At 34.0% G+C, this 25,119-nt stretch overlaps 1 pseudogene; it reads right to left on the reverse strand.

Moving 5' to 3' along the window:
- Positions 1-14,238: 14,238 nt before the first annotated feature.
- LOC135206878 (glutamate receptor ionotropic, kainate 2-like) overlaps positions 14,239-25,119 on the reverse strand; it is a 34,592-nt pseudogene continuing 23,711 nt past the window's right edge.

The raw sequence follows: 25,119 nt of genomic DNA on the forward strand, positions 1-25,119 counted from the left end.
GAGAGAGAGAGAGAGAGAGAGAGAGAGAGAGAGAGAGAGAGAGTCTCCTTCATTGTGTTTGTAATTTACGCTATTCACGTTTTTATTTTTAATGATTTTCCTATTTTTTATATTTGTGTGATGCCATAATGTTTATGGCATAAAAATGAGAAAAATCGAGCATATTTGATAATCTTAAAGATACCACACAACACCCCCTTGTTTTTTAATCGATTTCACGCGATACTCATTTAGATTCTTATTTATTTTGTCATTTTTAATTTTTGTGTTGTTTCATAATCTTCACGTTACGAAAGATAAAAAATAATCAGATTTACACACAAAAGAAAAGATAAACACATCCAGAATCCCATGACGCAGCGTTTTTCAAACTCTGGGTCCCGACCCTTCAGAGGGTCGATGAAGGCTTAGAAGTAATCCTCCCACCCCTTATATATATATTCCTGACGTCGTTGCAACACACTGCTGAGGCATTTGTCACAATGATGACAAGTTAAGCGGATTAAAAATAGATATTATGTTCTCAGGGGTCGACAATAATAAAAATTCGACATAATCTCTCGTTGGGAAGAACTCTCTATCACGAGAGTTTATTCAAAGTTCTAAGAGGTCCACAATAATAAAAATGTGAAAAAGTTCGCGTATAATTTATAAAATCTTTTTAAAAGCTTTCGAACCCTTCCCTGGGTTCATCTTCGGTCAAAATCTTGGAATGAAGATGAACAACCTAGGGAAGGGTTCGAAAGTATTTTATAAAGTGTCTATTATTTATGCACCGAACTTTAATTTTTCTTTTTTGTTATTTTTATACGCGAACTTTTTTTTCACATTTTATCATTGTGGACCCCTTAGAACATTGTATAAACTTTGATTTATTGCACGTGGGTATAATGGGATGCAATGCCGAATTTTGTGAGAAGAGGTTCAGGATGATGTGGCGCAGCGAGAGGGACATCCTATAAACTGACTGCTTAGCGTCAGAAACTCGAAGAAGCAGTTCAGTCAGCCGTTTCCCTAGAGCCAGTTACCCCATCAGCTGTTAATAGTGTTGAATGGCAGACGAGCTTGACCCAATTTGGTCCACCACAGATGAGGTTGAGTTATTCCATTCGTTAGTGTCCCTCCAGGCAATTATTGTGATTTCTCTCGGCTGTGTGGCAAGTTCTAATTCGCAGAATGGCGAGAAACACAAATAGTGTCAATTTTATTAGAAGGATTTCTGCTCCATACACTGAATTTGGTCTGTTTGTCGTGGCAGACTCGCCATACCTGTATCATCAAACCCATGACTAGTCATTTTATCCTAGATTTGATCACCTCTCTAGGGACATATCTTATCAAATAGCCATCAGAATTTCATTAACTTTCTCTTGAGATGAAGAATCTAATATAGCATCTGAAATATTAAGTGTCTGACAAAGCTCAATAATACGATCCTAATTGACTCAAGATTTCAGCCACACCGTTTTTTTCCAATGGTTGGCGTTAGGTATATATTGACTGGATATATGCCCATCTCAATGGTACAGCGATCAGAGGTGCCCATATATTCACAGACCTTGGGCTGCACAATATCTGAAACGTCTGGGAGTATGAGATATGATCTACTGTGCAATTTTCAAGCCAAATAATTAACGTATATCCGATAATCCTTGTAATTCACTAAATCTCAGCGATTTACTGAGCGTCAGTGTTATTTTTCAACTAGTAGGTATGGATCACATAGGTGGTACTTATATATAAAGTAACTAGGAGAGTAAAAGACTGCATTTATAAATTCTTTTATTAACAATTGTCCGTATAAAAAGTACAATAAATCTTATGAAACTTTTCTCCCCACACAAAAAAATTTTGTAAACACACATTCGACTTCACGCATGACTTTATACCATTAGCAGAAAGTATTTCTAACGGGTTTTGGGCGTCTTGGTTATTCAGTAATGTCCTCGGATCGGTCGCTTTTCATGGAAGATTTAACACCTGATTTTCTGTCTCCTAAAATAATCCTTCGTCCGCAGATGAATCAACGTATAAAAAAAATTAAGAGCAGTTGATGATGTTGAAGAATTCAACGGCATCAACTGAGTCTAACTTACTGGCCCCCACGAATAAATTTCATTACACCGACGAAGCCTCTGGCGTAGATGAAGTTTGTCCCATGCCAGCAGGGGCCCTTGGTCGAAATGGCCCGGAGTGTGCATGGGCACTAACTAGACGCCCGCTGCAAACAAACCGACACTTAGAAATATCTGAAATATCGAACTAAAATCAAGAAGTATGATGATAAAATTCATTGGTTGCAGGTCCATATAGTTTAGTATGTGAGTATATGGTCTTTATGGATATTAAAAGCTTTAGAGCCTTGTACTAGGTTCCTCTTCGGTAAAGTTGACCGAAGATGAACCTAGTACAAGGTTCGAAAGCTTTTAATATCCATTAAAGACATATACTCACAACTATATTGTGGACCTGCAACTATTGTCATCATTTTCGACGCAGAAAACTGTGACTGATAAATTCATTGCAATTATACTATAATTAACGTAATAATTCTCTGTATGTAACATTTTTAAAACAAAACAATAAAAACTACAGAGCTTTTGAAATTCACTGGAGAGGTGAATTAAGCAAGATAATTACCGAACCAAAAATCTATTTTGGGACGCAATACTCACCATCAATGACTTTCCTAGACATTCAAGCACATCTTGCTCCCTCTTTCTCTATCTCTCTTTTTTACTCTCTCTCTCTCCTCTCCACAAGGCCTCGGGAATTGAAATAGCTTAACGGACGATCATCATGGTTACGGAATAAGTGACGGCTGCGCTTGACCAGTTCTTAGACACCTGAAAGGAAATGGGAAAAAAGTATGTTTTTTTTATTCTATTTTTGCATTAGTTTGTTGTTTAAATGTAGGTATCAGTGACTCTTCCACTTATAAGAGCGTTGCTGTGGGTTTGGAAAGAATAATATGGGGTGGAACTCTAAAGAAAACGATATGGAATTCAGTCTTATTAATATTTTCCTCTTCTCTATATCATTCTCCTTTTGTTTTCATAACATTTGATATTCTCTGTGAAAACCATTTGCTTAAACCTTTTGTCTTAATACATCTATGCAGAACAAAATATTATTACTACTATTATGACGATGTTAACAATTACTTGGTTACATATTTTTAATGTTATACAATAACCCTAAGAGTTCAAGCGACCAAAATTCCAGTTGTGTTTTCCCTTTAAGAGGGAACTGTTCAACCACACCCTTCTTCTTCCTTCTCTCTTTTCGCTTTCCCAGTCCTTATTCGGCCACGATCAAAAGAGGGCGTAGATTGAACGTCTAATGGGGATTTTAGTCTCAAACAAAAAAGAATTATGAAAATTTCCACTTTTGCTTTCTCTATCTTCATCAAACTTTGTGACAGCAACAGAAGCTTTTCCTTCTCTTTTTCTCCTTCTGTCTCTCTTCATTTATTTTTTTTGTCTCTCTGGCATCCAGCAAGAAGAGAAAGAATGATAAATTCATCGTGAGCAGATGGAGGAGAGATGAATCTTCACATAATATTTTTGCGTTATGGGAAAATCTAGATGTCATGATGATGATGAATATATATGCTTTCTTTGAAATGCATTTATCCATTATCGTTCTCATGTTTACTTTGGGCATGAACTCACATTCATACATACGAACGCATGCACACACACATAAACACGCATACATACATACATTATATATATATATATATATATATATATATATATATATATATATATATATATATATATATATATATATATATATATATGTGTGTGTGTGTGTGTGTGTGTGTATGTTATGTATATGCTTTTATGTTTGTAGAACATGGTTAATTGTAAGAAAATCCTGGAGTAACTTAAAAAAATTACTTTTTTTCCCGTTTTTAGTACATTTAGTAAGGCACACTTTCCGTTTATATATATATATATTATATATATATATATATATATATATATATATATAGATATATATATATATATATATATATATATATATATATATATATAAAATATATATATATATATAACATAGATGGAAATGTGTCTGTTTGTTTGTCTGTTCGTTCCAAGTGAGCGTCTCTACTGCTACGTCAGTGAACCGACCATTAGGAAATATGACACAGAGCTAAAGCTGACATATAGAGTTCGAACGTAGGCTAATTAGATTTTCTTTAAAAACATAGCCTCTCTCTCTCTCTCTCTCTCTCTCTCTCTACTCTCTCTCTCTCCTCTCTCTCATCTCTCTCTCTCTCTATTATATTCATATATATTTCGTGTTTCTCCTACTCACCAATTTTTGTCACGACAAGAGCTCCTTCTGTCTGAAGGAGCAGGTCGTGGTATAAGTGAAACCGTAGGTCGTCTTGTCAAGGCCGAGACTTTCCGCCCCTCAACGGGCACCTTCCCGTCGGTTGTCGCAGAGGAGGGCGCAGGAGAGGGACAGGGCCAAGTCTTTGCTCACGTCATTCCACCTGGAATCCTACGGTTGGCGAGAAGAAGAAGAAGAGAGGGGAAGAAGAGGAAGTAAGTTCAGGACGTTTCTGTGAATTTCTGAAGGATTGCTACTCTCAACTAAAGTGAGTTCTGGTTTTTTAGTAATAATAATGGATAATAATAATAATAATAATAACTAATAATAATAATAATAATAATAATAATAATAATAATCATAATAATAATAATAATAAACTAGTGAGAAAAGTGTGGACTCCTAAGGAGGCAGGGTGCAACCCGGAACCCCATACTATAAATATCACCCAGTCGAATTGGAGGACTGTGATACACCCAAAAAAAAAAAAATAATAGTAAGAAGAAGAAGAAGAAGAAGAAGAAGAAGAAGAAGAAGAAGAAGAAGAAGAAGAAGAAGAAGAAGAAGAAAAAAATTGGAAAAGGATTTTGAGATTTCTCAACATTTTAAAATTTTCGAAGCAATTTTATGACTGCACTCAAATTCAACTAGGTTTTTGACACTTTTTTTGTATTGATATTGAAATTAAAAACCGAATTTACAGTACTATAATTTAACTTGAAACATAATGAGAAGAAAATTGAAAGCAATGTGTCCAGTGGTTTTTAACCAGAACATAGTTTAGATTACGCTGGTTTTATTTTTTTCTCTTCATCACTCTTCTTCGTATCTTTTTGTCTGGTAATTATCCCTCAGGGGTCAGTAATAAACACGGCGAAATTACATTGGATGCCCCAATCCCTAGTGGCTGTCTTATTTTCTGGAACGTTCCTTACAGCCCGTGCGGAGTTATTGCATAGAATACCAACCTAAGATCCAATTTGCTGAACTCGTCGGAACTTACGAAACCGAATAACAGTCCATGACCCATTGACTGATATATTGACGTGATTTATCGTCGTAACGATCAGTGGCCACGTCGCAGAAATAACTCATTAATAAAAGATCTTTACAATGGTGGGATTTCAAAAATATTTACTTGGAAAATCTAATGAAAATCTGACCATAATATTGAAAATTCCATGAAAGAGAATTAATTTCACGGAATGTTTTGAAAATCTAATAAAAATATGAGCAATAATATTGAAATTTCCATGAAACAGATTAATTTCGTGGAATGCCTTGAAAGCTCCATGAAAGAAAACTAATTTCATGGAATGTCTTGAAAATTTAATAAAAATATGAGTAATAACATTGAAAGTTTTCCATGAAAAAGATAAATTTCATGGAATGTTTTGAAAACTTAATAAAATTATGAGCAATAATATTGAAAAGTTCATGAAAAAGACTAATTTCATGAAATGTTTTGAAATGTAAATTAGTAGCGTAACAGTAGAACTAAAGAAATGAACTTCTAATGCTCGAATTGGCGCTGGTGTTACCTGCTTAACCTCATTAGTAGTCGCACTAGCAATAGAGGCAGATGTATCATTAAGTTTATAACAATAGCATTAGTGATACTATAGTAGCTTCACATCAACCGTGCATCTGATGTCTAGGCCAGTGACTTACGACGCTCCTGACTGGCTGTTGATAAGCCAATCACAGGCCTGGAAACGCTCAGTCTCTCTCGGGAGATTGTTCACATAGGCAGGCTGTATATTCACTCCTTTAGAGAGATTATCCTGCCTATGTGAACTCTCGAGAGAGACTGAGAGTTTCCAGCCCTGTGATTGGCTATCAACAGACAATCATGAGCGTCGTAAGGGACTGGCCTAGGCATCAGATGCACGGTTGATGTGAAGCTACTATAGTAATAACGGTGAAGTGATGTAAAAAAAAAAGACTTATATTGATTATTGTCATTACAGTAATAAAAAAAGAATAATGATAATTTTGTTGATGAAAAATAAAAAATAACACTGCCGATGAAGACTATGTAACAAAGCTCATTGGAGGAACAAAAAAAAGATTTCTCTTTGGAGAGAGAGAGAGAGAGAGAGAGAGAGAGCTCTTTCACAGCCTGGAAAACTCACGCGCTCTCTGGCGGAGGAGACTCGTCTTGCCTTCCAGGCGAACTCGCAAACGGCCGTGATGGAAGCCAGACCCATTCCCAGCGAGGAGCACCACGAAGACCCTCCGACGCTGTTGAGGCCCCAACGCCTTGGCTCTGGAGGCACCTCCTGAGTCCCCAGAGCTCTGCGTCGATGGAAGGTTTGATGGAGCGAAAAGTCTCATTGCTTAAATTATTCCTGATATATCTTTTTTTTTTTCTTAAAGGATAGATTATATGGATCTGGATGTCTTATCGGTTAGATTATATATATATATATATATATACACACATACATACGCAAGATAATAACACCGAATCATGCGTCTAATTAAGCACTAGAAGGATCCACGGTAATATTCTTGTTCATCTAGACGAAATGTGTATTATATATATATATATATATATATATATAATATATATATATATATATATATATATATATATAATATATATATATATATATATATATACATATAAATAAAAAACGTTTTTTTTGCCACGTTTTATAATACCTCGTGATCAAGTTATTCATATATATATATCTATATATATATATATATAATATATATATATATATATATATATATTTTTTTTCAAGACGGTATATATATATATATATATATATATATATATATATATATAATATATATATATATATATATATATATATATATATATATATATATATGTATGTATATATATATATATATATATATATATATATATATATATATATATATATATATATATATATATATATATATACTATATATAGTATATAGATATATAGATATATATATATATATATATATATATATATATATATATATATATCTATATATATATATATATATATATCTATATATATATATATATATATTTGTATATATATATATATATATATATCTATATATATATATATATATATATATATATAGACACACACATATATATGTGTGTGTAAGTGTGAGTGTATCTTCATATATACACACCATTTCTCAAAACGCATCTTACATCAGAAATATACGATTCATGCATGGAACGTCCCAGAACCTAATTTACTAAACGAAGAACGTAGCGTGAATACTTCATGAACTTGTGACCCTTATCGGTTAATTGCGCTGTTAATTTATAACACAGCATAAATATGCTTGTCCTTTCAGCAGGATCGAATTACTTCAGGTATATTAGGTCTGAAGAGTTTCCTTACAACTGTCGAGGGGGAAGGACTGAAAACTAATTAAGGGAAGAAAGGGGAGAGGAATTATGTGTTTCTCTAAACATAAATTATACAAAGATTCAAGAGATAGCAGAAGGAAAAGAAGCGAAGATGGAATATGATCGAAGGCAAATTAAGCGGAAAGATGATATTAGAAATATTCGATGATGTTACATTATACAAATGGTTTCATTTATGTTGCATTATGTTTCATATTGCAATTTCAGAGTGGCTGCAAGTTGAAGAGTGGTAAGAAAAGTAGGATATCTGTCGTACAGATTAGAGATTATTTAAATATATATATATATATATATATATATATATATATATATATATATATATATATATATATATATATATATATATATATATATATATATATATATATATATATATATATATATATATCAGCTGATAAATCCAATAGTTTAGTGGTTCCTGACAAAACTGACTACATATCACGCATTGCAATACTTTACTAGAGGATGAAATAACTTACAAAAAAACTCGTAAAAAATCTGTTGGACCAAGTAATAAAAAACTTTATTATCAATATCAAACAAATTCTTAAAGATAAAAAAGAACTTTTGTGTAAGTTAAACTGTAAAGTATCCCTCATTACCTTATTATATGGCCTAGTCAAAACTCATAAGAAAACAAACCTATGCGCCCAATTATTAGTACTGTAGGATCAATTGCTTATAAACTATCTAAATATCTTACTTAACTGTTATCCTCGCTACTAGGAACTGTATCTAATTCACACATCCGGAATTCTCTTGATCTTGTTGGAAAAATTAATAACATTGTACTAAACCCTAGCGATATTTTTGTCAGTTTGATGTATGTTCTTTGTTTACAAAAGTTCCTATTGACTCTGTGCTAGAATATTTAAGTAATGAACTTGTACTGCATGAATTACCCATGTCCGTTAGTCACATAATTTCCTTAATTAAGTTATGTATTTGTGATTGCAGATTTATTTTTGATGGAGAATATTACCAACAAATATTTGGTATGGCCATGGGTAACCCTTATCACCTCTCCTTTCAAACTTATATATGGAATTTTTTGAGAGACAACACCTCCCGAATATCACACTTATCCCCTTAAAATGGTACCGATATGTCGATGATATCTTAGTAGTTTTTACCTGGTGGTATCGATGTAAAATGATTTACTGTCTAAATTGAATAATTTAGTGCCATCCATAAATTCACTGTTGGAATTGAAAATAACAATGTCATCCCTTGCCTAGATATATTAATACATAGAGAATCTTTCCAATGCAAATTCAGTATTTATAGAAAACCCACAAATAATTTAACATATGAAACATTTTTATTCTGGCCACCATCTTAATATAAAAATTTCAATTTTTTCTTCTATGTTCCTACGCGCTTTGTGATCACGAGTCCAAAATATCTGGACCAAGAATCGAATACATAAAAATGATAGGAAACGATCTCTGTTACCCACCTCATTTAATTGATTTATGTTATCAAAAAAGCTCACAAAAAGTTTTATAGTGTTGCTATTAATGAAAAAAGAAATGCCTAAAAATGTACTTAGCTTACCTTATTTTCGTGGATTTGAAACCATAAAATCAATATTTAAATCGTTTAATGTTAATGTAGTGTTCTCTTGAAACAATAATACCCCATTAAAGATATGCTAATTAAAGATAGTCCCGTAACAAATAACAACATCACTTAAAAAATTTCTTGTAAGGATTGCCCATCGTTTTACGTTGGTCAGTCATATAAAAATTATGTGTACGTATTAAGCAGCATATGTATTCAGTTAGAACAGCCCAGACTTCAAATGCACTGTTTATCATCTGAGTGAAAAATCTCATTGTATTAATTGGGGTGATACCTCGGTAATTGCTAGATCTAATGATTATGTTTCATGAAATTTACTGGAATTGGCAATTATACAAATCACTAATAAAAACAACCTAAATCTTAGTCTGGGAATGTACCATTTGGACCATATATTTGAAAGATGTTTATGAAGGACCTCAAAATAAATGAACAACTACTAAATTAGTCCCACATATATAGTTATTATTTCTCTCTCTCTCTCTCTCTCTCTCTCTCTCTCTCTCTCTCTCTCTCTCTCTCTCTCTCTCTCTGGTTCGATATTCTCTCTCTCCCTCTTTCTCTTGCTCGATAAATAAATAAAATATATATATAATATATATATATATATATATATATATATATATATATATATATATATATATATATATATATATATATATATATATATATTTATATTTTCTTTTCGTCTTTTCATTAATAATAATTTTTGTTGGGAAAATTTGTGTAAAAATTTATGATATTAAATTGTATATGCTCCGTGTTTTTTTCAAAATGTACTGTTTTCTGAAAAGAATCACTTGTTTACTGCGGGTATCCTTCAAGGTGTGGCTAGCCTCTGGCGGCTCCTCCTTTCCTGTAGAGTAAAAATCGCCCCTTATTGCTAATCGGGTAGTGTCTGTTTGTATATTAAGCCTTATTTGACTATGTTTGTTCTTTGTAAAATCAGTTTGCCTCAGTAAAGGGTCCGAACAGGACCGAAAGTACTTGGCTATCTCGCTTTTTTATTTTTTCCTTCGTGGCAAAAAACCTTTAAATATATATATATATATATATATATATATATATATATATATATATATATATATTATATATATATATATATATATATGTATATATATATATTTCTGCATTGCTGGGAAAATGAAATATCAAGTGTTCTTTATACACACACACACACACACACACACACACACACATATATATATATATATATATATATATATATATTATATATATATATATATATATATATATATATTATAGTATATATATATATATATATCTATAGTATATTTATATATATATATATATATATACTATATATATATATATATATAGATATATATATATCTATATATATATACCTATATATATATATTATATATATATATATCTACTATATATAAATATCATATATATATATATATATATATATATATATATATATATAATAGTATATATTATATATATATATATATATATATATATATATATATATATATCTATAGATATATAATATATATATACATATATATATATATATATATATATATGTATATATATAGATATATAATATATATATATAATATATAAAAAATATATATATATATATCTATCCTTAGATATATATATATATATATATATATATATATATATAATATCTATATATATATAGATCTATATATATATATATATATATATAGCTATATATATATATATATATATATATATATATATATATATATATCTATAGATATATATCTATATTATATATATATATATCTATATATATATAGATATATGAGATATAATACTATATATATATATATATATATATAATATATATATATATATCATATATATATATCTATATAGATATATAAAATATATATATATAGTATAGGATATATATATATATATATCTATCATCTATATATATATATATATATCATATATATATATATATCTGAGTATATATATATATATATCTATCTAGAATGTTTTGTGTGAGTGTGTATGTGTTTGTGTGAGACCATATATATATGATCATATACATATATATATATATACCATATATATATATATATATATATATATATATATATATATATATATATATATATATATATATATATATATATATATATATATATATATATATATATAGTAGAAAGTAGACAGATGTTTTGTAAATCTCATCTCAGTAGGAAGAGAAAGAGTACTTATGTAAGACACCACACATTTTTTATTGCGACGCGTTTCGTTGTTTCTTCATAACAACATTTTCAAGCCTAAAAGAGACATTACAGCATTTTAATGGTAGTTTCAAGATTATGTAATTATTGGCTGACAACGCTGAGTAAAAGTAGCAACAATAAGATAATGGTTAAAATCTTTAAAATAAATTGCACCAGCATACTAAAATAAAAAAATAAATTATATAAGATCTTTAAAATAAATTACAACCGTATACTAAAAAACAGAATGGTGGGAAAGACAGAGATGGAAAGTTTGCACTACAAATGAATGACTGAATGATTTATATTAAAAGCAAGGGATAAGTGAATTGTCAAGGTTAAGATCTGGTTTCCTTAAAAATATTTCTATTGGCTCAGAGATTCTCAATAATGACTCTTCTCTAAAAGTACCAAGCACACTAAAATTTTCCAATCTTCTACCTGTATTACATTCCTCTATGTGCTTGTAAATCGGTGATCTGGTTGGCTTGGCCAGCAAGCAACCAGTACGAGGAGAAATGCCATAATGTTCGGAAGGTCTTGTCCGGACCGACCGTTTTGACTGGCCAATATAGGTGGCGCTAATGGCGTCACACTTGTAAATATAGGTGATGCCAGACAAAAGGTCTGAAGGTAGTTCATCTTTATGGTTTAAACGACGCTTGGATATTATGGTTGTTGGTAAATATTAACTTGGGGTTAATATGGGGAAAACTATACTTAAACATATTTCTTAGTTCTCTTGTAACGTATTTAGAACAAGGATCACTTATAAATGGAAATTTAAAATACAAAGTTAGTTTATCAACACTTGGTATATTTATTTTGCTATTTATACTAAGAGAAATATTTAGGAACTTTTTGATTTCTTTATATATTATGTTATTGGGATAGCCATTAATTTTGAAATAGTTCAACAGAAACTTTATTTCTGAGTCAAATGCCTGCCAAGAGCTGCAGAGAGAATATGCTCTATGTATTAAAGTCTTAATGTTATTTATTTTGAAGTTAAAGAATGTAGCGCTTTGTAATTCATTCCAAGACTGGTAAAAGTAGACTTCTAAAAATGCTAAAATTTAAGAGCGACTTATTGTTTGCGGTAGTTTTTGTAATGCTTACAATCTAAAAGTTAAGAATATTTTCTTCATGTTCCACGGTAAAACTGAATACATGGTGTTTATTATTTAAGTAATCATGGAGCCGCTGTACGTGGCTTAAATGCCTGAAACCAAAAATGCTGGTGCAATTTATTTTAAAGATTTTAACCATTATCTTATTGTTGCTACTTTACTCAGCTTTGTCAGCCAATAATTACATAATCTTGTAACTACCATTAAAATACTGTTATGTCTCTTTTAGGCTTGAAAATGTTGTTATGAAGAAACAGCGAAACGCGCCGCATAAAAATGGTATATATATATATAGATATATATATATATATATATAATATATATATATATATATATATATATATATATATATATATATAATACGTGAACTTGTGAAACGCATCGGGTCTCAGGAAAAAAAAGCAAGAGAAAAAACTAATTTGAAAAAAAATATAGAAAAATCTTTTTCGTAAAATGGCGTGAATTTTTTTTGGCGCCAATCTGTTGAATTTATTGGCAAACTAACCTGACAAGCACCATCCGCCTCTTTCCACCTTCCACCACTTGTGTTTCAGGTCGGTAAGCCGTCCGTCTCTCCTGTTAGCTTCACCAGGGCCGAGTTAATAAGCGTTCTGTAAGGCGAGCCTGCAGAGAGAGAGAGAGAGAGAGAGGAGCGAGAGAGAGAGAGAGAGAGAGAGAGAGAGAGAGAGAGAGAGAGAGTAGGGGGTCGGTGGAGAAAAGGAGTGATGAGGGTGGGAATTTAACTTTCTCTTAGTATATTTGAAAGAATTTCAATGGTATGCAAAAATAAATATTTTATTTCTGGAGAAGCATATACTTTGCTTTGTGTAATGTGTGTGTGTATATATATATATATATATATATATATATATATATATATATATATATATATATATATATATATATATGTATATATGTATGTATATATATATATATATATATATATATATATATATATATATATATATATATATATATATGTATGTATATATATATATATATATATATATATATATATATATATATATATATATATATATATATATATATATATATATATATATATATATATATCTATATGTATACATACTATATATATATATATATATCATATATATATATACTATATATATCTATTATATATATATATATATATATATATATGTATATATATATACATACATATATATATATATATATATATATATATATATATATATATATATATATATATATCTATCTATATATATATATATATATATATATACATATATATATATATATATATTTGGCTGGAATAATTTCTTATTAAAAGTTTCTTCAACATTTTAGGTCCTTATAACAAAGACAATCGTATAGGTTAGGTTAGTTTTCAAAAGGCTCAAGCAGTATTTAGCTAAGTACCTAAAAATGCAGTCGTTCAAAATGAGTAAAACCCTATGAGGAGAGTTCATGTTCGATGAACAGTTACTTAATATTTACCAAGCAACGTCTTATACTCTGGCCATTCTTACCTGGAGGCAAGGCAATGCCGTACTCCTCGAATTCAGAAGTCCTCCCACTTGAATGAGGTCGCAGTGCCTCTCGGTCGCGACTCGATGCTCGGCGACTCCATGATGTAGGCATACTGACCGTCTCCCTTCAGCACTTTGCTCACCCCTTCTTCGTTGGAGGTCGAGTACACCGTAGGGGTCTGGGACTCCATGAAATTGAACATCTTCTGGTATATGGCCAGTTTGGACGTCCTGCAAAAATCGGGGAAAGGCGGATTTCTAGTAGTAGTTGCAGAAGGGCGATAGAACAGGCAAACTAACGACTTTTTCCAGCCAGGCAGCTAAAAAAAGCAGAGAAACGAAATCTCGCCAAGCAAAAGGACGAGCTCATTGCTGAGTTGTCAGCACTGTTGCTTTAGAACTTGTGTGAGGAATAGAGATGATTTAAAGCAATGAAATGAATCTCACAATCCTTTCATTTCTGCTACAGCCAATTAAGCAAACACGCCACAGGAAATTAATTCGTGTGCCATAAGCGATAAAAAAAAAAAACCCTAAACCTAGTGGCTTAAATAGCGTAATTTTCTGAGGAGTTTGGTATAAGCATGGAAAGCTGAAAATGCAAGTGTAGGGAACTGCCTTTCAATGTCCTGGCCTCAACCTCAAACTTATGGTTGAATGACATTTCAATTAGTCTGATAATGATGTAAAATGTTAAAAAGTAAGCTAATGTTAAAAAGTAAGCTGACGATGGTGTGATCCAGAAGGGATGGTAAAGTCTTGAAGAGCTGAAAAATCTAAATGTAGGAACTGTTTTTCAATGTCATTGAGAATAACCATGTCTCATGGTCATTCTCAATGACCGTGAGAATGATGGAAATGTTAAAAAGTAACGCTGATGATGTGAGCCAGGAGGCACATTCCCCTAAAGGATTTTCTCTCTCCTTACTTGAAGAAGTTCCAAGTAGATCCTCCCGTTTAAGGTACCGTATTGGATTTGGCTCTTGGCTAAATCGTCGACTGATTCCACCAATGTTTCGAGGCGTTCAGCCATCAAGAAAGCTGTTAAGTTTGGCGGTGTAGGAGGAGATCATGATGAGGGTGAAGAACCACCAGACACCCGCGATGATCCTGGTAGATATGGCCCTAAGAAGATGAGAGAAGATAAGCTGAGCTGGTTGTTTTCACAAAGCGCCACACTTGATAAACTCTTTGATGTGTTTATAGGATTATCAAGTCCTATAAACTAAGACATTGTATTCTGAATGGTGAGTGGTCTCTTAAATTCTTGTGATGGTTTGAAAAAAAAAAAAAACAGCATTTTTTTCCCTGATAAACTTTTTGATGTGTTTAAAAGAATTCTCATGTCCTATGAGCTTAGAATATGGTATTTCTGAATAGTAAATGATCTCTTGAAGTCTTGTGAAGGCTAAAAAAAACAAAAAAAAACATTTTTTTTTTGTTTTTTTTTTTTTCCTGATAAACTCTTTGATGTGTTTATAAGAATTCTCATGTCCTGTGAACTTAGAATATGGTATTTCTGAATAGGTAAATGTTTCTGTAATGTCTTGGAGTTTCTAATGGAGGTTGAAAAAAAAGGCATTATTTTTTGTTTTTTGTTTTCAGGAATTTAAGGTACAAACAGCTTGAGCAATCTGGAGGCATTGGAAACTGTATTTCTCGTGAATGTAGTCTGTGGTTTCTTTTAGCAACTGCGGTATGGTTTGACAGATGGTGTCTACATAGTGCTGAAGAACAGTTTTAAGATGACAATGATCCTGACAAGCACCACCTCTGTTAATGGTATGTATACAGTATGGTCGCTGTTAAGGGCTTCAACATATATTTTGTAACATTTCAATTCAAATGTGACATAGGTAAACTCTGGCATTCCTGTAAGGTGTGAAATATTTTCTTCATCGCCAAGGCACTGACCAGGTTAATGGTAAAAGAATACATAAAAAAGATACAAGGTTGTCAGGCAGTAGGTGGCTTAATAATGATGACATTTGGACGTGCGTGAGAATTCCTTAACCTAAATTTTGATCATTGAACCGCTTGACCTGAAATGTCTTCCTCCTCCTTTGCCCTTCTCTGTATCTTGGAGTGTGGTAAAGCATCTGTGTGCTGTTTGAGTTACTCTACAAAAATTCATCACTGAGGCTAGCTTTACAGTGATATAGTGAGTTAGCTTCTTACCTAGGCAATGCGTTTCCTCCTTGCTGGACGAGGGAGCCAAAACAGAACCAAAAAGAGCCAAGGAGCGAAAACTCGTTTATTCTTCCTTCTGTCGTATCGCACTGATGTGATTCGGCCCACTCGTAGGGCGAAAATCTGCATAGAAAAACGGAATAAATTCTACTTGTAGTTACAGCCTTTTCGTCTTGAATGTGAAAACGTAATAAAAAAAAAAAATCACTAAATGGCATATAAAAAAGAATAATTTTTGCTGGTACTCAGACAATAAATCTAAGAATAAGATTGAAACCTGTATAGAAAAAAATGGTGGAAAAAAATTCTGACGTGCCCATTTCTTATGAACGATTTGTGTGAATAATATCTCTAGTTATCTCGTAAATCTTCACCTAAAGAAAACTTTCTTTTCAACTGGAATATTCTTCTGTTTTCATCGGCAAATAAATCTTCTATAAAATATTTCCTCTATACTTAGAAATGTTAGATGAATATAATTTCTTGGTATAGATAAAAACAGAAGAAGAAACAGAATGAGAGAGAGAAGTAAAATTAAACGTGACGTAAAAGCTGAGAGTATACAGAGAGAGAGAGAGAGAGAGAGAGAGAGAGAGAGAGAGAGAGAGAGAGAGAGAGCTTACCTCGCAATGGTGAAGAGCATCACTGACACCACCATGATAGGCAGAGGCCACAGAGAGCCAAACGTCAGCTGAGACGGGTGAAAGGAACCTGTAGAAGACTGACGTCTTTTTGGACGATTTCCTGTATAGAATGCTGACACCTGCAGGGGGGGAGGGGTGGGGGATGTAAAGCAGAAATGAATTAACAAAGGATGACAGAACTGGGACGAGTAATTATTGTGTATACTCAGCCATCGACTCACGTTTCAGGGGGTTATGGATTATTCTCGGCCTACCGACCCTACCAGTCCACACTAGGCCTAGACCTGACACCTAAAGATTTCATGAGAAACTGCACGACTGTTTACCATTCTGACGACAACACTACTACACATCATCCCAACACTCACTCCTAAGGTCTTTTGAAAGTTTTTCATAACCAATATTTTAGATTTCTTGAGAAACTTCAAAGGCTGTAGTACCATTCTGGCGACACCACTGCTACACATCGTCCTCAACAATCACTCCGAAGGTCTTTGAAAGTTTTCAAAACCATTTTTTTGAGATTTCGTTGCTTCATACTTTGCATATTTAACTTTAGACAACATTACCGGTTCTCAATACTGCCTAAGTTCATCCAAGGAACGGTGAAGTCGACGACTTGCTCCCTTTCGTGAGTGATGGTTAAATCGCCGATAGCGAGGTCTGCTTTCTGGAAGGCGAATGAATAAAATACAAAGAAAATGTTATGCTCGATACCGGGGGCCCTTCCTATTTGGCAAAATTGTGATAAGAAGGAATATTAAAAACACGTATACGAATATAGAAAAAAAAAAACACTCACACGTAACGTAGGCACACATACAGCAGCCACACACACACACACACACATATATATATGTACATGTAAAACCTAACACGACGAAGTTAAATGCAAAATGTGCATGATGTTAATTATGCCTGATGAGAGAATATTACCAACCAATCCCCAATATACTCCAAGGGTCATTAACTTAATAAAATGATTATGACCATTGTATGTCTACCGGCTGCTCTATGAGCACGAAACCCGTGCTGGCATAAGGCAACTAAATCTAAAACAACGACAATCATTGTATGGGCATCATTGCGCGGTAATTAAAGTCTTCTGTCAGTCCCCATTCGTTATTGACCAATATTTGAGTACAAACTTCCAGCACGAATATTCTAAGCTGTAATGCAACCTGATTGAACTGATTTAACCTCACCTGTTCCAGCAACTCCCGAATCATTCCGTTCCATCTCCCGGAGTCAGCGTCGAACATTCGTAGGTCCCGTCATCTGCCAATTTCACGGTGTAGTTGAAGAGAAGAATTTGCGAAATCTCCCTTACGAGGTCAATGCAGAAACCCTCGAGGCGTTGCTGGCTGCTGTCTGTTCCCCCGTCTGAGCCTTCTCCTGTATGCATGACGTAGGGGGGTTCCTTACGATAAAAAGAAGAAAAATGGGAAAGAGTTTTTTAGAATAGTAGATTCACATCAACCGTGCATTTGATGTCTAGGCCAGTCCCTTACGACGCTCCTGATTGGGTGTTGATAAGCCAATGACAGGGCTGGAATCTCTCAGTCTCTCGAGAGTTCACATAGGCAAGATATATGTTTCCACTTAGCCTGAGGGATACATATTTGAAACGTATACTCCAGGAGAGGTGGAACATACATCCATGTGAACTCTCTCGGCTTATCAATAGCCAATCAGGAGCGTCGTAAGGGACTCGCCTAGACATCAAATGCACGGTTGATGTGAATCTACTACTATAGCTGGATGTCGCAATTAACTGTTTCATCAGTTGCCAAGTGTCGTTAACTTATTCGTAAAGTCAATTACTCCGAGGGAGAGAAGGACGAGAAAGCCACTCGAGTTCCTGCTGCAATATTCCAGTCACGGACTCGTGACCTGAATCGTAAAACAGCACATTACGCTGTTTCGGTTTCTACAGAAATATGCTTAGGCGTCTAGCGACTGCAGATAGCATTTTAACATAAGTACAATTACACTGTTGGATACCTCGACTCTCAGGGACAATCTTTTAAACCCTCTGTTGGTAGTAGTCGACTCAAGAGGGCTGCTATAAAAAAAAAAAAAAAAATTAGATACAAATGGGAAGCATATTCTGGAACCATCGTCTGGTGAAAATACACACATTATATATATATATATATATATATATATATATATATATATATATATTTATATATATATATATATATATATATATATATATATATATATATATATATATATATATGTATACCTTCACACACACACACACATACACACACACACACACACACACACACACACATATATATATATATATATATATATATATATATATATATATATATATATATATATATATATGTCTGTGTGTGTGTGTGTGTGTGTGTGTGTGCGTGTATGTGTGTGTGTTTGTGTGAAGGTATACGAGCAAATAACAAAAGATGATCATACCCCATTACTCTTAATATAATGGGATACATGAGATAATGTCAGATGGCAAAGTTGAACGAAATTAATCACGGGTGAGAAGAAAAATTCCCGTCAGCTGTTAATCAAATTAGTCACCGGGAAAATACGGAACAAAGGGATAGTGTGACTTGATTGCGCTTTTTTTTTTAAAAGTCACTGAAATATTGCTATTATTAGTTGCGTTATTAAGAACTACAAGGCGTTCTACCCTCAGCACTATAGTAGATTCACATCAGCCGTGCATTGATGTCTAGGCCAATCTCTTACGACGCTCCTAATTGGCTGTTGATAGCCAATCACAAGGCTGGAAACTCAGGCTCTCTCGAGAGAGTTCACATAGGTAGGATGTATGTTCCATCTCTCCTGATGGTATACGTCTTTCAGGAGAGGTGAACATACCATTTCCGGTCTCATCCTGTCTATGTGAACTCTAGACGTCAAATGCACGGCTGATGTGAAATCTACTATAGCCTGGTGTCCACGCAATTATTTACAGTTCATCCAGTGATCGTGTGTCTTTTCCTAGTGCGGAAAGGAGTGCTTACAGTTGTGGACCGACCCCTCTGTCACGACTGTATGCTTTGCTTGTTACATCGATGAAATTTCCAAATGAATTAATCTTATTATTGGAGAATTACATCTACAAATTCAAATGCCAGACTTTAACGTACATAACTTAGAACTTTCGAAAGCGTCCTTTGGCTCCTATTTTCGACAAGTCTGTGATGTGAATTGATGTGATGTGATGTGATGTGAAGCTTGTTTTGTTTGTTTGTATGGTGTTTTTACGTTTCCAACGGCACAGGCGGTTATTCCGCAAGGGACATACCAACGGCTTTACGTGACTTCCGAACCACGTCTAGAGTGAATGTCTATCACCAGAAATATACATCTCTAACCCCCCAGTGGAATGCCCGAGAATCGAACTCACGGCCACTGAGGAGGCAGCCAAGACGATAGCGATCACGCCACTGAGGCGAACTTGTTGATAGTTGTTAGACAAGAAAGGATACGTAAATTGGACATGAGCGGTATGTCTGCTGGCTAAGTATATTTCTTGTTGAATTTTGTCTTTTCATTTTCCTGTGGGTTACAATTCGAAGGTTTCCCATTTGGGTAAAATTGATCCAGTCGTTTGATGGACGTCTGGTTGATTTGATGCGGATTTTCTATGTACGACAGTTGTCTGCAAATGTTCCTAGAGAAACATTTGGATTAAGTAAACATATACTGCTGGAGATTACATCTATTCCGGTGGGGGTTTCGTTGATCAGCTAGGGACTACAGTTTTTTAACGGGGCCTTTGGAAATAAGGTGAAACTAAAAAAAAAACATGTATATAGATTACAGTATTGATTGTACTGTCTTATGTATAAGGCAAAAATAATCACAACTGTTCATTTAAGGACTTTTTAACAACAAGGACCCGAGAAATGGTTACGCATGAAATGTGATTTGGGAACTTGTTTGGCGGGAACTCCAGTTACCTGTTGCAGACTCGCATCGATTATTATCATCAGGCTGCCAGCCACGAGGCGGATGGGTTTCGCGTTTTCATTAATCTCTGAAATTCGTAACCAAAAAGGTAAATGCAAACATAATACGCAGCAATTTTGAGATCTGATCTCGGTTACCGAACAGCTATTTACATTAGTTTTCCCAACTTCTTTTTATCATATTTTATATATGTATTTTTTGCAGCTCAGAGTTTCATCTTCTTCTGTTATTCGCTGAAATTCGTAACCAAAAAGGAAAATTCTGACAAAAATACGCAGTTAATTTCGAGAATCTGATCTCTGGTTTTCAAAACAGCTATTTACGTTAGTTTTCGGTCACAAGTCACTGTTGTTTTTTTTTACGGCTCGGAAAAAAACACCAGCAATACTTCAAGCGCAGTACGATTATGTATACACCACAGCCTATTCCTCAATCTAATCCGCCTTCGATAAAGGCTGCTTTCCTCCCAGGGATGTCATATCATAGTTTCTTTACAACCTACCAGCTCCTGTCAGTAAGCTCTCCCATTGCCTGCTTTCGTGCGATATCAAATTTCATATATACATTTGTAGCGTAAGTTTATGACGCTGTTTTAAAGTGCGTCTTCGATAAAGCCCACGGATATAATAAAAGCATCTTGCATCGGCGTTACGCTCCACCAAGTACTACTGCGTTCTTTACCTTAGCTGTCCATTCACTCTCGTGTCTGTCCAAATTCTGTGACTTGACTCTCATATAATCATTCTTCTTCTTCTCTCTAAGTTTAGGATATATCCGTCGGTCTAGCTATGACTCTAGTACAGAGAATCATTGTCATTATTGCTATTGAATGGGGCTAAAATGAAGTGAATTATAGTAGGAAATATCTTGTATGAAAACTCACCAAACACGGACGAATGACCAGGTTCTTCCTCCGTAATTCCTCTACAATGTCCTGTTCTACCTCTCTGTAGGATTTGGTGTAGTGGTGTAGTTGGCGCCACTTGTCGGGTTCCACCTGGACGACAGAAGTAGAAGTTATAATTGCTAAGATGCAAATAAGCACAGCGAGAGAGAGATAGATAGATAAATAGATAGGTAGTATATAGATAGATAGAGAGAGAGAGAGAGAGAGAGAGAGAGAGAGAGAGAGAGAGAAAGTTTAAGATGAAAAACTAATTTCCATTATGCATTTATAATTCATGGCCTGTTCATAAACTTAGTCTGATGACAAAGAGAGAGAGAGAGAGAGAGAGAGAGAGAGAGAGAGAGAGAGAGAGAGAGAGAGAGAGAGAGACGAGAGAACTAATTTGCATTGTGCATTGATAATAATTCATGGGTTCGTCTAAACTATCGTTGACAAAAATTATTACATAATAGATATTATTAACGAAATAGCAAATAACTGGATGGCTGTACATACGGTAAAAATTGCTAATGATTTCAAAGAAGAGAGAGAGAGAGAAGAGAGAGAGAGAGAGAGAGAGAGAGAGAGACGAGAATCGATATCTACATTATGAAATTCTATTTGTAATTATATATGGTTGAAACCTGATCATATCATAATGTTCTAATTAGAACATTACAGTATGTCATTTATCCTTTTAATATGCAATTATCTTGATGCAATACTGAAATGACTTTTTTTCTAATCTAAAACAATATAATAATTGTAACCGATCAGAATGCGTTATTTGCTAAAACTTTTAATTATTATTGTTGGAAAAAATGCGTAAGTACCGGTTAACGTATAAAAGCTATATGCAAATGTCACATCAAACTAAATAATTATTGTCAGAAGCTGTCAAGTTAAACTGCAAAGCAGGAAATCACGCGCAATCCACAGTTTATTAAAAATGGGCGAAAGTGCGGAATCCTCAGGCGAGTTATGTTCCAGTAATACTGGATTCCAAATGCTTAAGCCTTTGATCCTATTTGCAATATGGGGAAGAGGTCCGATCCGAATTGGAAGAGAATCTGCCGCGTAAATCTCTGCGGTAGAGCGACTTTGTACAGACCAAGTGAAATCTCTAAAGTAGATGAACACAGAGGCTCCATTCACGCTGAGGCTCTCTGTGATCTTGGTTCTGGGACGATAAAGGGGTCTTTTGAAACAAAAAAGCTTACATTGAGAAATCTATATGATTCTATTTTTCATGTTACACGAAGCGTGTGTCATTTTATCCTTAAAGACGGACACACTTTGAGATGTCCGAGAGAAACTCATGCTAGTTTTGTCAGTAGAGTTATTACATGTAAGTCGATCTTCAAAATAGTGGGAGCCGTTTACAAAACTCTTAAAGGAAACGACATTCAAGTCTACCCTATAAAACTTGATTGCATATTTTGGTTTCTCTAAAGAGATGCACACTGAATAGCTCAAGTTCATCATTGAAATAAAACTTTTCCCAAATCAAAACCCAAAGGAGAATTTGCGGTCATATAAACTGCATTTCACCCCACGGCGAGTACACGATACGCTCCATTATCAAAAGAGTCAAGAAACAAAGGTGGTGCGCAATTTAATCCAAACACACGAGATGATTCCAGAAAAAAAATTAAAAAAAAAAGCGAGTGTGTGTGTGTGTGCTAGTTAGATTTCAAAAGCAACTCCTGCCTAAAAGTGTTTTATTCTCTTCAACAAAAAGCAGCAAAATCAAAAATAAAAACCTGCAAGAAAAGTGGCAGTTAATTCCGTCTGTATGAATTAAATCTCTTTTCAAGTAAAAAAACCTGAAAAAGTCACTTGAAGCATTCATCACTTAACGAGGAACATACCGACGGTGCTCCCTTTGATTTCTATTCATAATAATAACAATATATATATATATATTTTTTTTTTTTGTAAGCGCTTTATGAAAGAACAAAGGATTTCAACATTTTCACGATATTACTGTCATTGATTACTCAGTAAATAGTAATCGTGAAAATATCGAAATACAGAGTTTTCTGAAACTGTAACTGAAATGCGGTATCAGTTAAAGAAAGTGGAATGTAAATAGATTCACCAGCCAACATAAATTCTGACAAAAAGTCTGAAATCGATGTAGAATACATACGTCGTTCAATTGCTCTCTCTCTCTCTCTCTCTCTCTCTCTCTCTGGTGGTTAGGTTTCTCTTCTCTCTCTCTCTTGATGATTCAGTTTTCTCTCCTCTCTCTCTTTGGTGTGATTCTGTTATCTCTCTCTCTCTCTCTCTCTCTCTCTCTCTCTGATGATTCAGTTTCTCTCTCTCTCTCTCTTTGTGTGATTCGGTTAGTCTCTCTCTCTCTCTCTCTCTATCTCCTTCTCTCTTTTTCATTTCTCTCTCTCTCTTTTCTTTTGTGAATTCGGTTTCTCTCTCTCTCTTTGGTTAAGGGAAATCTCTCTCTTCTCTCTTTTCTTTCTTCTCAACTCTCTCCTCTCTCTCTTGGTTGTGATTCGGTTATTCTCTCTCTCTCTCCTCTCTCCTCTCTCTCTCTCTGTCTCTCTCTCTCTCTCTCTTTCGCCGTAGTCAATTTCAAGTCTAGTGAAAGTTCTATAGCGAACTTGAGTCACAGAGTCAAGGCTCGTGGGAGAAAACGCCGTTCCGAAAGGAATGGGGAGGAGGAGGAGGAGGAGGAGGAGGAGGAGGAGGAGGAGGAGGAGGAGGAGGAGGAGGAGGAGGAGGCGGTCGAGCTGTGTGTGAAGGAAATATGTAAAAAATCTTCGCCATCTCGAACCAGATTGAAATCCCGGGCTTCCAACTTCCCACATCTATTTGATTTGGCCTCGAGAGATCTGCCCTGTTCCGCGCCAAAACGTCTGTCTTACGATGTTCGTGGAAATGTCATTCTTATGACTCATACGGATGCGAATCTCAGTATGACAGTGAGACTACATAGCTAGAAGAGTTGAATATAGAATTTAGGCCAAATGCCAAGCACTGGGACTTACGAGGCCGTTCAGCACTGAAACGGAAATCGACAGTAAAAGGTTTGAAAAGTATAACAGGAGGAAAACCTCAAAGCAGTTGCACTGTGAATCAAGTGTTAGGGGAGGGTGGAAAGTAAGATGGAAGAAAGAGAATATAAAAGGAGGTACAGTAAAAGGAACGGAAGTGGTTGCAGCTAGGGGCTGAAGGCACGCTGGAAAGAACCTACAGTGCACCGTATG

Source organism: Macrobrachium nipponense, chromosome 31 (genome assembly GCF_015104395.2).
Source record: "Macrobrachium nipponense isolate FS-2020 chromosome 31, ASM1510439v2, whole genome shotgun sequence".
NCBI classification, from domain to species: Eukaryota; Metazoa; Arthropoda; class Malacostraca; order Decapoda; family Palaemonidae; genus Macrobrachium; species Macrobrachium nipponense.